The following is a 12,342-nucleotide window of genomic DNA, read 5'->3' on the forward strand; positions in this document are numbered from 1 at the left end:
AATCAGCTACTGAAATTTTTTTAAGTAAAAATAGTAAAAAAAAGAAAGAAGCAAAAAAACTCAATCTACTCCTTCCAGTCAATTTTTCACACCAATAGAGAAATTCATCAATTTTTCAAATTGCAAACAAAGTTTATTCCCAATAATATCTGCCTTATCCATTATTGTATCCTCAGCACAAGCCAGGCTAGGCCTGTAGAGGCCCTCCATAAATACTTGTTGAATTGATAGATAATTGAAATAATAAGTCCTAAATGTCTATTTACATTGTCTCTGACTTTTCTTTCTGATCTCTCTATATTCTATGGCACAACTTGTATCTAGTGTTAAATAAAAATATCAATCACAGCAATGGAAATTGAAATTGTCATCAATATCTTTTTATAACAAGAGAAATAGAAAAATCATTTTACTAAAAGTCTAGTTATTTGATTAGACATTATATTTGATAGTTCATGTACTAAAAGTACCATATCCAGTTCCTTTGCTATAAATGAATGAAAGAAAGAATGTCAGTAATCCTTGAGCTGGTTTCCACTACCTATCAGTCATTCTGGTAGCCAGAATTACTGGATAATTTATCACTTTCTAGTCCTTGTTCTTTGAACCATGGACTATAGGACATGATTATTTCATTTCATTTGACATTTAATAATAAGATGCACATCATCAACCCAGTCATCAACTGGGTTATTAATGGGATTTTATACTTGGGTTGATACACAAAAAGATTGTTGGTATGTGCAAAATATACCAACAGAGAAAGAACCTGTAGGTTTAATTGGCTCTCAAATAAGCTAGTGACCCAAAAGAGTTGTGCCTTAAATGTGGTAAGATCTAACTACACCTGTTTTTTCTCTGTTTAATGTGGCATAGGCAAAAGTAATTTGACAAAGAACTGGTGGTGAACAGCATTTGTAGCTTTTCTAGAAACTCTCTAACTTCATAAACTTTGGGCATCATAGACTCAAGGAATTAAGCAATTCCAACTATTCACTAAAAACTGCTCTCAGAGGTCACAGGCAAGAAATTATGAATCCAAGAGTCACTCAGCTAAAAAATAACCTTAGAAGACTAAGATGAGATTTAATCCATACTTAAACATCCTGGCAAAAGTGCCAAACTCTGCCAGGGGGTCCACTCACTACTGAAAGATATGTGGATAAGAAAAGTGGGAAAATTATATCAAGAAAGTCAACAGCAGAGGTCTAGGATGGCATCTGTAAGGCTTGCATTTCAGACCACACTGATGGAAGATGGAGTTGTCACAGGGTCTGATGGAAACAGAAGGATAAGGAAAAAGACATGCTACCATCACCACTATCCATTACCAAAGCTTTTCCATTACCCCAAAAAGAATCTCTGTACCAATTAAGCAATAACTTCCTTTTTCTTATTCTAACCCTGGCCCTAGTAACCTGTCTTCTAGATTCTGACTCTATGAGCTTATGTATTCTAATTATTTCATATTAGTGAGATCATACAATATTGGCCCTTTTGTGTATGGCTTATTTCATTCAACATGATGCTTTCAAGGTTCATCCATGTTGTCTCATATATTAGGACATCATTCCTTTTTATGGCAGAATAATATTCCATTGCATGTAGATAGCACATTTTGTTTATCCATTCATTGGTTAATGGACATTTGGGTTGCTACCATCTTCTGGCAATTGTGAATAATGTTGCTGTGAACATTGATGTGCAAATATCCATCCGGGTCCCTGCTTTCAATTCTTTTGGTTGTAAAAATAGAAGTAAGATTTCTGGATCATATGGTATTTCTTACTTAACTTTCTAAGGAAACACCAAACTGTTTTCTGCAGTAGCCAGTACCTCTTTTTTAGCAAAAAACCTAGATGTCACCTTGAAGGATGGAGAGTAAGGTATGAACAGATTGAGACATAGAACAGTACTGTTTGATTTGTAAAATGGAAGGAAGGGAAAGAAAATCTGGGATTGTAGGGTTTAAATAGTCTTAACTGGAAAAGTGAAAAAAAAAAAAAAAGAAGAAGAACAAGTATTTGAATAATTAGCCCAAACAAAGTATGCCCTGGAAAAAGTGAGGTTTTGCATCTTCAATTACCCAAAAAAATTGCCTCAAATTTTCATTTCATTCTGCTAGGTATAGATCTGGGCAAAGCTATTTTTACTGGGTTGGCATGGTGTGGTGGGGGGAGCAAACGACTAAAGAGTAAACTGAGAGTGGGAAGGCTTCTAATAGCTTTAAACAATTATTCTGCATAACTTACCATTTGGAATATCATTTTGTAAGAGGAATATTTCTATAGCATCCATAAAACCCAGGAAAAAATAATAAGGACTGAGTATTAAAATAAAGCTAACCAGGTATCATTTCATTTTACATAAAATAGAGATTGCATTCCCAGCTGGTCTGAAGTTAAGACAGCTATTTCCATTTACTATTCCCCTTAAAGCAGTTTTAAAAGTACCAGCCTCTCCGCTCAATTGTAAAATGCCTGCTAGTTTTTGAAGGAGTGCTTTGGAGGGTGAGAAAGATTCAACTTTAAAATGGCTAAAAGACAGTTTTATGAATCTCACTGTGTCTGCAAGATGAAGTATTCAGGCCGTTCTCATGTGCTTATATTTCCAGGATGTGAACAGACAGCTCCTGGCTCTGTATTGATGACTGCTTACTATGCCGGCACCTTTTGTGCCGCACAATAGGTAACACATCTGCAAAACCGTTTTCAGAAGCAGCAAAGGCAGCTGTTAAAATTACACTCTTCCTGCATTAAAACCACCCCCTAGTTGTGAGACTTGCAAGTGCTGTTAAGAAGTCATCTTACCTGATCCCTGTTGATGAGCTTTATAGATACGTAGTCTTCTGAAATATCATTGAGGCATGTTGCCAGTCTTCTATTATTAGCAAGAATTCCACCTCTTGTGAAGCAACGGAAGCAAAACCATTACAGCTTATAGACCCCCTAATTCCCACCTATTAGGCCACTGGTCTCCCATTGGGTTGGAAAAGATTGAAATTTGCATGCATATAGAGTTTCACTGGAAACATTTATTTCAGCAGAAGAGGACAACTCAAGGTGGTAAAAATCAAAACTTTGCCATTCGTAGCCTCCTCTTGTGCAGAGGCCTCTCCTTTCTCTAGCCCACTACCAGTCCACCACCCAGAGCCCATCACCCAGCACCCACTCCCCTCCAGAATCACGAGGTTCGGTCCAGATTGTGCTTAAGATTATTTTTCTGGAGGAACTGGGCACCCTGCATTTCATCCGAGAAAGAATTTATAGAAGAGGAAGTTTTCTGCGATGAAGCCAGGGCCCCTTGGCTAAAAGCACAGAGTGGACAGAACCCTTAGTTCAATCTATGACTAGGAGGATGGACAACCAGGCAGCAGTATTCAAGTAACAGGGATCCTATCACACTCTCCATTAGAAATCCAAGCCCCTAATCCTTTTCTAGCCACAGGTTGTGAGGAGCAATATAAAATATGATGTTGTTGGTTTGTCTAACATTGCCCATCTCTGTGCCAGGAGCTTGGCCTTTCTCCGTGCTTTGGTGCTTGAAGACTTGGATGAATCTGGCCTTGATTTGTCTTTTCTTTAATCCTGCTATTCACCTTCATCCTCTTTCCCATCACCTGTTTGCCCAACACACTGGCACCACTGCCAGTAATAAGCAGAGGAGGAGCCTATAAAATGCTTCATTTCTTTATTTTACTTGTCTCCTCTTAAACTGAGTAAGCAAGCAAATGAAGCACAGTTCACGGTGTTTTGCTCACAGCGACTCTTGGTATTGCTCTCAGTTTGGCTGCCTTTGAGACCGAAAAATACCCTACGACTCATAGTGTGCTTCATGTTTATCTCCAGCTTCTTTATTTTCAAATAAGCCAGGCTGAAAGAATATGGCTGCTCTGTTGTTTGAACCCATTGTTCTGCCCACTTCTGGCCAAAAAAAGGGTTGGCAGATATTGGAGTTGGGAGAGGAGAGGATTTAAGGTCACCCCTCCTCCCCCCAAAAAATCCCTAGCAAGGAATAAACCTAAGAGGGTATTCAAATTTGATAGTCTCCCCAAACCTGTGGCCACCTGAAATTTGTATTTAGGCTCTGACCTTGCTTTCCAATATTGACACCGCAACAAAGAAGAAAGGATGTGCCATACAATAGCACTGTACCATAAGCATGTGAAACTTCAGAAAATTCAACTAAATGTATCAGGGTGAGGGTAGGGACAAAGAGAAGACATTTAAATCATGGGGACGATTCCACTCACCCTTCCACTCAGTGAGCAGATGTCCCTATTGGCATTAGATGGGAAATATTAATTTACCATTTCCTTAGTTATTCAGCTGCAGTTTCCAGGTACCTCTCAAAACACAAGCATCTTGCCCCACTGTGTGTAATTCTACAGTTTCAGTGTATGTATCGTTATGCAACATGATCCTTAAATGCAAGCCAACTACATCATTTTAAATGCACCTATAATAATTATACGGTTGCAACTATATGACAGTATTTACAGTTCTTTATGAGTTTTAACTTTCAAGAGTAATTTTGGCAACTTATTCTTTTTCACTGACTTTACAACTTTGATAATTACAACTCAAATGTGATTTTAAAAAGGAAAGGAATAGCTAGAAGTAAAAATAAAAAAATTCCTATAGATTGTATCACACACCAAATGCTTTCTATCAAAGAATTTAAAACATTTCAGCTATGGAAGTGGCTTAGTGGTTCTCTCATCCACAATGAGTCTCTACAACCCCCAAATCCTGTGGCTTAAAGAAATCGACAGTTTGCTTCTGCACATTTTCTATATGTATTTTGGGTCGGCTGTGGTTCTCCTCTGCACCATGTTTATTTGGGAGCTCAGGCTGCCCAAATATTGCTAGTTGTTGTTGCAAAGGGTAGAGAAATATAGCAAACCACACATTTTCTCTTAAAACTTCTGCCCAGAAGATGCCGAGTCTGCTCACATCTCGCTGGCCAGAGCAAGTTACATGATTACTCTTGAGTTCAGCAAATCAGAGATGTATAATACCCCAGCAGAGAGAGGGAAACAGAGTATTTAGGCAGCAGTAATACAATCTTCCAAAGATTTCCTTCCTCAATTTCCCCAATATGGTCATCCAGACACTGCTTTATCACCTCCAATACATGCATACCGCCCCTCAAATCTGCCCATTCTATAAGCAGTCAGTGCCAAGCATTAGAAACTTCCTCAGGCTGGTTACAAACCTTTCTCCTCGGAGCTCCCATTCATTAGCCCTCATTTTCTTTATAATCTCAATGAGTTCACATCTAGTAATTTTACATAGGACAGCTCCTGAGATATCTGAAATACCCAAATCTTTTGACCATTTCTCATGTAACATGACATTTAATCTTTTCTCAATAATTTTGTTTTTCCAAACCTCTATCACAATAATAAATTTCCCTAGCATTCATTCTATCTCATAGAACTTTCTACACATTTGCCTTCTAATGATGTGTTTTTACCGTAAGGTTCACTTCACTCGGTTCAAATGTCTGTCTTAATGCCTCCGTTATCCCTCACAATATCCAAGGAACAAGATTTAGCAGGAAGATATACAGTTATGGCACCCTAGGTAACCATGTTCCGTGGCACTGTTTGTACCTCATTAGTAAACATTTTCTTTAAATTATCTTGGATACTCATTAAATATTATCAGCTACTTAGAACCAAAGGATAATTATGAGTTTAATGAAGCATGCACCAGCTTGCTCAAGTCTAACGTTTGTTTCTCTGTTGGGACCCCATTTTACTTTGCACTTATCCTTCAGCAAAGCTACTCTACAAAGTCACTTTGGCAATAAGAAGTATTTAATTAGATTAATGAATTTTTATCGCCTCTCCCAGGGATTAGGTTTGTTAAATCCTGGCGACCAAAGAACAACAGATTTTTTATTACTAAATGTTTAGGGACGCGCTGGTTGTGCTGCTGTGGCAGTCCTCATAAGTCAGGTTGCTCTGGGCAGTTCTACCTCGGATCCCTTGGTAGGCCAGGGATATTTGGCAGAGACAACCTGTGCCTTCAGTTAAATCACAGAAATCAAAATGCAAATGAAATCATGTGCACCCCAGACAGGCCTTTCCACAGCTGTTTTTCTGTCAGAGGCTACTGACTTATTGTACCCTGAGAAAATGTTCCTTCTCTTTATTTGCAGGTGTTTGGGATGAGAGTGGAGACCCTCGAACCACTGCTTCCTCTTCATGAAGGCATGAGTACCTGCTGATATTTCCCTAAGTCACTGGTGTGATGATTGATGAGGCAGCAGGGGTGAATTTTTTCAGAACAGTTGTGCTACTCATCTAAAGATGTTAAACGATATACATATGTAACACAATTTGGTCTCCTTCTTAACTAATGCTTTGAATTATGGCAACGTCTTTTATCTAGTAACTTCAAAGTACTTTAAAAAAAAAATTCTCCCCAGCACATTCTCATGAAGCAGTTATAGAGCATGGATATTTCTGCTTACTAAGTGGAGAAACTGAGGCACAAAAGCACAGAATTGGCTAATGTTGCAATAACAACAACAAAAATCAGTGTCACAACAAAAAAAAAAAATCCCAAAATAACAAGACTGGAGTTCTTTCAGCAATATAGACATCAAAATGGAATCACAGATGCCTCAGAATTCTCTCTCATAGTTTTAAGATCATGCCCCAGGAAAAGAGACATGCAGGGGAATGGGGCTAGAAGAAGAGAGGAGACTTCCGGGGTGATAAATTTTTGATCAGAGCAGAAAGGGGAAAACAGAGAGCTGGTGATACTGACAGATAAACTTCGTGGCAGTTCAGAGAAAAATTCAAACTAAAATAGAAGCAAAGTGGGCATCCCTAAATTTAGTCAATGTGTAAGCATTTATAATTTATTTCATAAAATATTGGGTGGCCATATAATTTATCATCAGAATGGGGACATTTCTGAGAGAGAAAGGGGGTGCCATATAATTATCCTAGGACTTGTCCCAGGCAAACAGGACATATATGTTTACCTACCTATATGTCAATATCTCTCACATTTCCTTGCAGGAAAGCTAGTAATCAAGGTTTTACAGTTTTTAAATAAATGCTATCATTTAAAAATTATCCAAGTGTTACAAAAAACACTTTCAGTCAAGCAGGAGATAAGGAAAGAAATGAGGAAGGAGAAGGATGTTTGGTAACTGCTACAATATGAATCTGTTTTTACAGCTTTCTCCTTTCCTATGATCATCTTCTTTTCTTCAGGCTGAAGAAATGCTGCTTGTGAACAGATTATGCAAGACTGCATTTTACTCTGATTTCTCCCTTCCTTACAATTATTTTTAAAGCTCAGTGTTCTCTTTAGCCCATGTTTAGTTGACACGGCTAAGGCAGTCACAAAGAGGCTGGCATGTGGAACTGTACTTACCTTCAGATATAAACACTTATCATCACACCAACAGCCTATCAATGCTTTATGTTCTCAGTGAGAGAAGTTGACCAGATGACCCTACAAAAGAAGCAGTCCCTCTGCCATTACCTGCTATGGTGAGGTGATGGATGGAAAGATTAGTATGAAGCTAGGCTCTTTGCAAAACTGTGCTTAAGGACCCAGAATTAAGAACTGGCATGTAGCCTCTACACCAATTCCGTTCAACAGAACTTTCTGGATTAAAGTCATGTTTTCTAGCTGCATTGTCCATTGCAGTAGCCACTTGCCATGTGGAGCTACTGAGCATTGAAATTGTAGCTAAGGTGACTGAGGAACTGAATGCTTAATTTTATTTAATTTTAATGAATTTCAGTGTGAAAGTCATCTGTGGCTCACCGTATTGAACAATACAGATTAAAGTGAAGTTTATAATCTACTCTATTATCTAGGAATCAGTAGAGGCTGCTCTTGCTCAATCTTTTAACCTCTAAGAACAGGTTTGCACATTAGAAACCATTTTGTCTATGTCTGGAATTCAGCCTGCCTAGCAGGGAGCAGGGGAAGGAAACCTCTCTCTTGTTATGGTGGCATCTGCCATCAGGGCAATAACTGAGACTATCCACTCAGCAGTGGAGGCTCTGGGGCCGAGACGCAACCAATCTCCCAAATGAAGTGATGCACTTCCACACACCTGGGAAGTAAAAATAATCTGCATTTGCCAAAGCATGAGATGCTCATGCAAGAGAATAAACGCTATCTTTCATTTCTTTTATCTGCAGTTAAGACAGTTTAAAACAGTTAAGTGGTTGCCTTTGTGCTAATATCATTTAACGCTATGTTTGAGTGGCAGGTCTGATTCATCAAGGTACCAAGCTCTGTCCTGGTTTGGATGGCTCTTCCCCAAGTGGAAGACAGCTAAGTGACTGCAGATTGAGGATGGTTTTCTCCGTCCCTTTGTAAGCAACTCTGGTGTAAGACTACCCCCTGCTGGCCAGAGAAGGAAGGGCGAAAACAAAGCTACGTTTAAAAGAGGCCCACCGCCCTCCTATTTCCTACATGGGTGTTCTATTTTAATCTTTTGCCCATTCAGGAAATTATCACTGTGGGCAGTTTGGATACAATTTCAAGTCATTTGCCTTGGCTACGTGCTTTTATTTCTGCTAGATCTAGAGGCAGCATGACACTGCAGAGGCAGCCCCACCTAGGGTAAACCTGGCATTATATGACCTCCTGGTTTCATAAAGAAATAGCATGTTTCATGAAAAAAAACTAAGCTGATAAACCACAGGGGAGTTTAAATTAATGCAGCTCACACGTGAAAAAACTTCACCTTCACACGCGGACATCAGTTTATTAACCACCTGCCATAACTTCCTTCTGTCACCAAGGAAGAAAGTGTATTGAAAGTTTATTGAAACTGTTTGGTGCTAACCCATATCTGCAACACCAATACAAACATGCTGCTATTCAGACATAATGGAAGGACAAAGTTCCCTTGCTACAGAGGAGTTTACTAAAGCCCAAGGTAGAACTATGAATTTCAACACAGCTGTGATGTAGATCTCAATATACATGAAATCCAATGTAAATTCAGAAGAAAGCACTTATATTCTTTTGCTTAACTGTTCTACTTCTTAGGATTATAACACTTTCTATACCTAATTTTCCCATTTCCAAGACAGAGTAAGATATGAAATTAAATATAAGCTCACTTAAGTTAAAAAGAATTCATTTGCCTTCAGGCTTACTATAGAGAAGCTATACCTAGGGCTTCACTAGAATAATCAAATGGCATGTACAGGGTACTGATGCGCTAGCAGCCATCCAGCATAATTTTAATGGACGCCCCCTGACCTTGTAAACCAGACAATACTGAACATTAGCAGTGGGGACAGGTTCCACTGAGAAAGGAGAATAAACTGGATACTGTTATAAAAAACTTATGACTAATTAATAAAAATCGGATGAGTTGCCCATTTTATTCATTTGCCTTGGCATTGTGACAATGATGCTTTGACAAGATACTGGACTACAACTACTGAAATCCTGGCCACATTTAAGCCAAATTTAGTTTCTGAGAAAACGACACATAGCTAAAGCAACCCCACGTCCAGTCATTAAATCTGCTGCAGGGTCTGAACTGGACAGACCAGAAATGAAGTAATGCTGCCGTCTGTAAAACTGTCCATCTGCCGATGGGAATCTGCCAGCGATGACTAAACCAGGTCTCCACTGGGCAAGCAGAAACTTGGATTGTCTGGAGCAGTGGCGATTCACCTCCTCCTGGGTCCTGCATTCATCGGGGGTGAAGACATGGGAGAAGAGAGTATCGATTATAACAAGGCGTGTGAGAAGACATCTGCCAACTTTATAGTCATTACAGGCAAATGCTGACAAATTCTAACATTAGTAAACTTCTGTAAATTCAAAAACTTCACAAAGGACAGCTGTTTCCAAACTCGTCCTTGTCCCTCTCGGCTCTACGCTCGTTTGGACCTTCTTGGGCGGGCATCGTTCTCTAATGCCAGGGTGGCATGTTCAGTTGTGGGCACGTGTCCACGCGGGTGGGCTTCGACTGCTTCAGTGAGCCTGTGCCTCTGACACAGTCACACAGGATATTTTGGACCCACAAGTCACAAGACTCCATACGCGTGTGAGGATAGTTTGGGGACAATCCTTAGATAGAAGAAAGGTTCAGGCAGCCAAGTGGGAGCAAATATAGGAAACAACCCCTTCTGCTCTCAGAACTGAGCACCTCTGGCAACACTAGCCTCGCACAGTCAGTGGGAATGAGGGGAGTCCCTTATTCTCTTCTACCGCCCTCTCCCTCTGCGTGACCTGAGAACAGGAACATTTACTTTCCTGACAAACGCGCTTTACTAATGTTTGAAAAATGTCTTGACAATGCAAAGTGAATAGGTGCTACTGGAGTGCCGTGTTGCTGGGGGGCAGACAAGCTTGGCCCGGAGAGGCTGCTTCAGTAGCTGATGGCACTGCTGCGGCTTCTGTTTGGACCTGAACACTGGACCTATGCGCGAATCCTTCCCCCTTCATCACAGATATTCTACTCCTAAAACAAGACAAAGCACACAGTAGTGGGTGTACTGGGAGCACTGAAAACGGGGCCACCGATCTCCTCCCGGGGGACCACCACGAAGCACGGAGAGCCTGACTGTGGGGACCCTGAAAGGCCTGGGAAGGGGAAAAGGCATAAACAATGGTGAGCTGCAAGTTATTTCCCACCAAGTTTTCATTAATGAAGATGTTACATCCTGCAAACTCATTGACAAAGGCCTTCAATTGATGAAATTCAGTTACTCCCATGGTAAAACTCATGGAAGAAAAATACTATATCCCTCTCTTCAAAATTTGAGAGTGACAGTAAATTGAGATAAACTTATAGCACATTTCAATGTAAATTCTTAAGATAGACTTAGATTCCTGAAACAAAGAGAACCCAAGTTAACCAATCTATTCTCCTGGCCAGTGGATGATCAAGGTAGAGCAGTCTCACCCATCGTATTTAATGGGTTTTGTGAAGACGGTGGTTTCCGGTCAGGCTCACGGGAGCCACAGCTCAGTCCCCTCATGCCGCACCGTCTGCCTCGCGACCAGTGACAGCCGTCCTGCATCCCATGTCTGCCACACACCAGGCACTGTGCTGAGCACTCCTCACATGTTAGCCCACTCAGCCTCACTGCATGCAGCCTTACAGGGTTCACAATCAGACGGGTTTACAGAGGGGACACAGCTACCCGGCTGGGAGGGGCAGAGCCGGGACTGGAATTCAGAGGACTCCAGAAACGGAGCTCTTAACCACCATGGCACAGTCTATACAGCAATTGGTATCAAGTCACAGATATATAGACAAATAGGTACATAAATAACGGGATCGGGTATTCAAATATTCAGAGATGTATGACTTAAGTGTGGGTTACCATTTTTCTTTTTATTATGAGATATAACATATATACAAAGCAAAGAAAGAAAAAGCAATAATTTTCAAAGCACACTTCAATAAGTAGTTAAAGAACAGATCCCAGAGTCTGTTACGGGCTGCCATTCCACCATCTTAGATTTTTCCTTCTAGCTGCTCTGAAAGAAGCTAAGACTACCCACAACGAGGCCTAAGAGTTGCTTCCAAGAAACCTCTTTTGTTGCTCAGATGTGGCCTCGCTCGCTCTCTCTAAGCCCAACTCTGCAAGGAAAATCCTTATCCTCCCCACTACATGGGACATGACATTCAGGGATGAAATTCTCCCTGACAACATGGGGTATAACTCCCCTGGATGAGTCTGGCCCTGGCACCATGGGATTAACAACACCTTCCTGACCAAAAGGAGGAAAAGAAATGCAATAAAATAAGGTAGCAGTGGCTAAGAGAGAGATCAAACGGAGTCAAGAGGCTATTCTGGAGGCTACTCTTATGCAAACTTCAGTTAGATAGTGCTAATTGCCATGGTTTGCTAAACCCAATCAACATCACTCCTGTTGATGCTTAAGGACACCTAAAGCTCAAACTGAGACCCTATAAAGGTTACATGCACTAAGTTTGCTTTCCTGGAACCTATAATTCCCAGAGGGTTCCCAGACGGCTCCCAGGTCACATAAATCCTGAAACCAGAGGGACCAGCCTTTCCAAGATTATCAGTTAATTACATCCCCCATCCTTCAGTGCCAACACCCCTTCTTAACATGAAAAAGTCAGAATGGGTTGCCAATTTTAAACCTTCAAAAGGAATCAATAGTCCATTTCTGCATATTGGTCATCTTAGTCAATGCAAATCACATTGTCCATCTGACCCCACTGACCTAGATCTGTAACGATAAAAAGTTTATAAGCTGAACATCTTTAGTACAATCCTTAGCTGTATTTGTCTGTGTATTGTATAAAACTATGAATATTAACAAAGGAGTCTTAATGCCTCACACCAGTCTT

The 12,342-nt window shown here is 40.4% G+C and overlaps 1 long non-coding RNA gene across 1 annotated transcript in view; it reads right to left on the reverse strand.

Annotated features, from left to right (window-relative positions):
• Positions 1–9,372: 9,372 nt before the first annotated feature.
• LOC143684985 (uncharacterized) overlaps positions 9,373–12,342 on the reverse strand; it is a 106,820-nt gene continuing 103,850 nt past the window's right edge. The window contains exon 8 of the long non-coding RNA XR_013176310.1: positions 9,373–9,693. This is a non-coding gene — a long non-coding RNA (uncharacterized LOC143684985). The remainder of the gene's footprint in view (positions 9,694–12,342) is intronic.

Source organism: Tamandua tetradactyla, chromosome 5 (genome assembly GCF_023851605.1).
Source record: "Tamandua tetradactyla isolate mTamTet1 chromosome 5, mTamTet1.pri, whole genome shotgun sequence".
Taxonomy (NCBI): domain Eukaryota; kingdom Metazoa; phylum Chordata; class Mammalia; order Pilosa; family Myrmecophagidae; genus Tamandua; species Tamandua tetradactyla.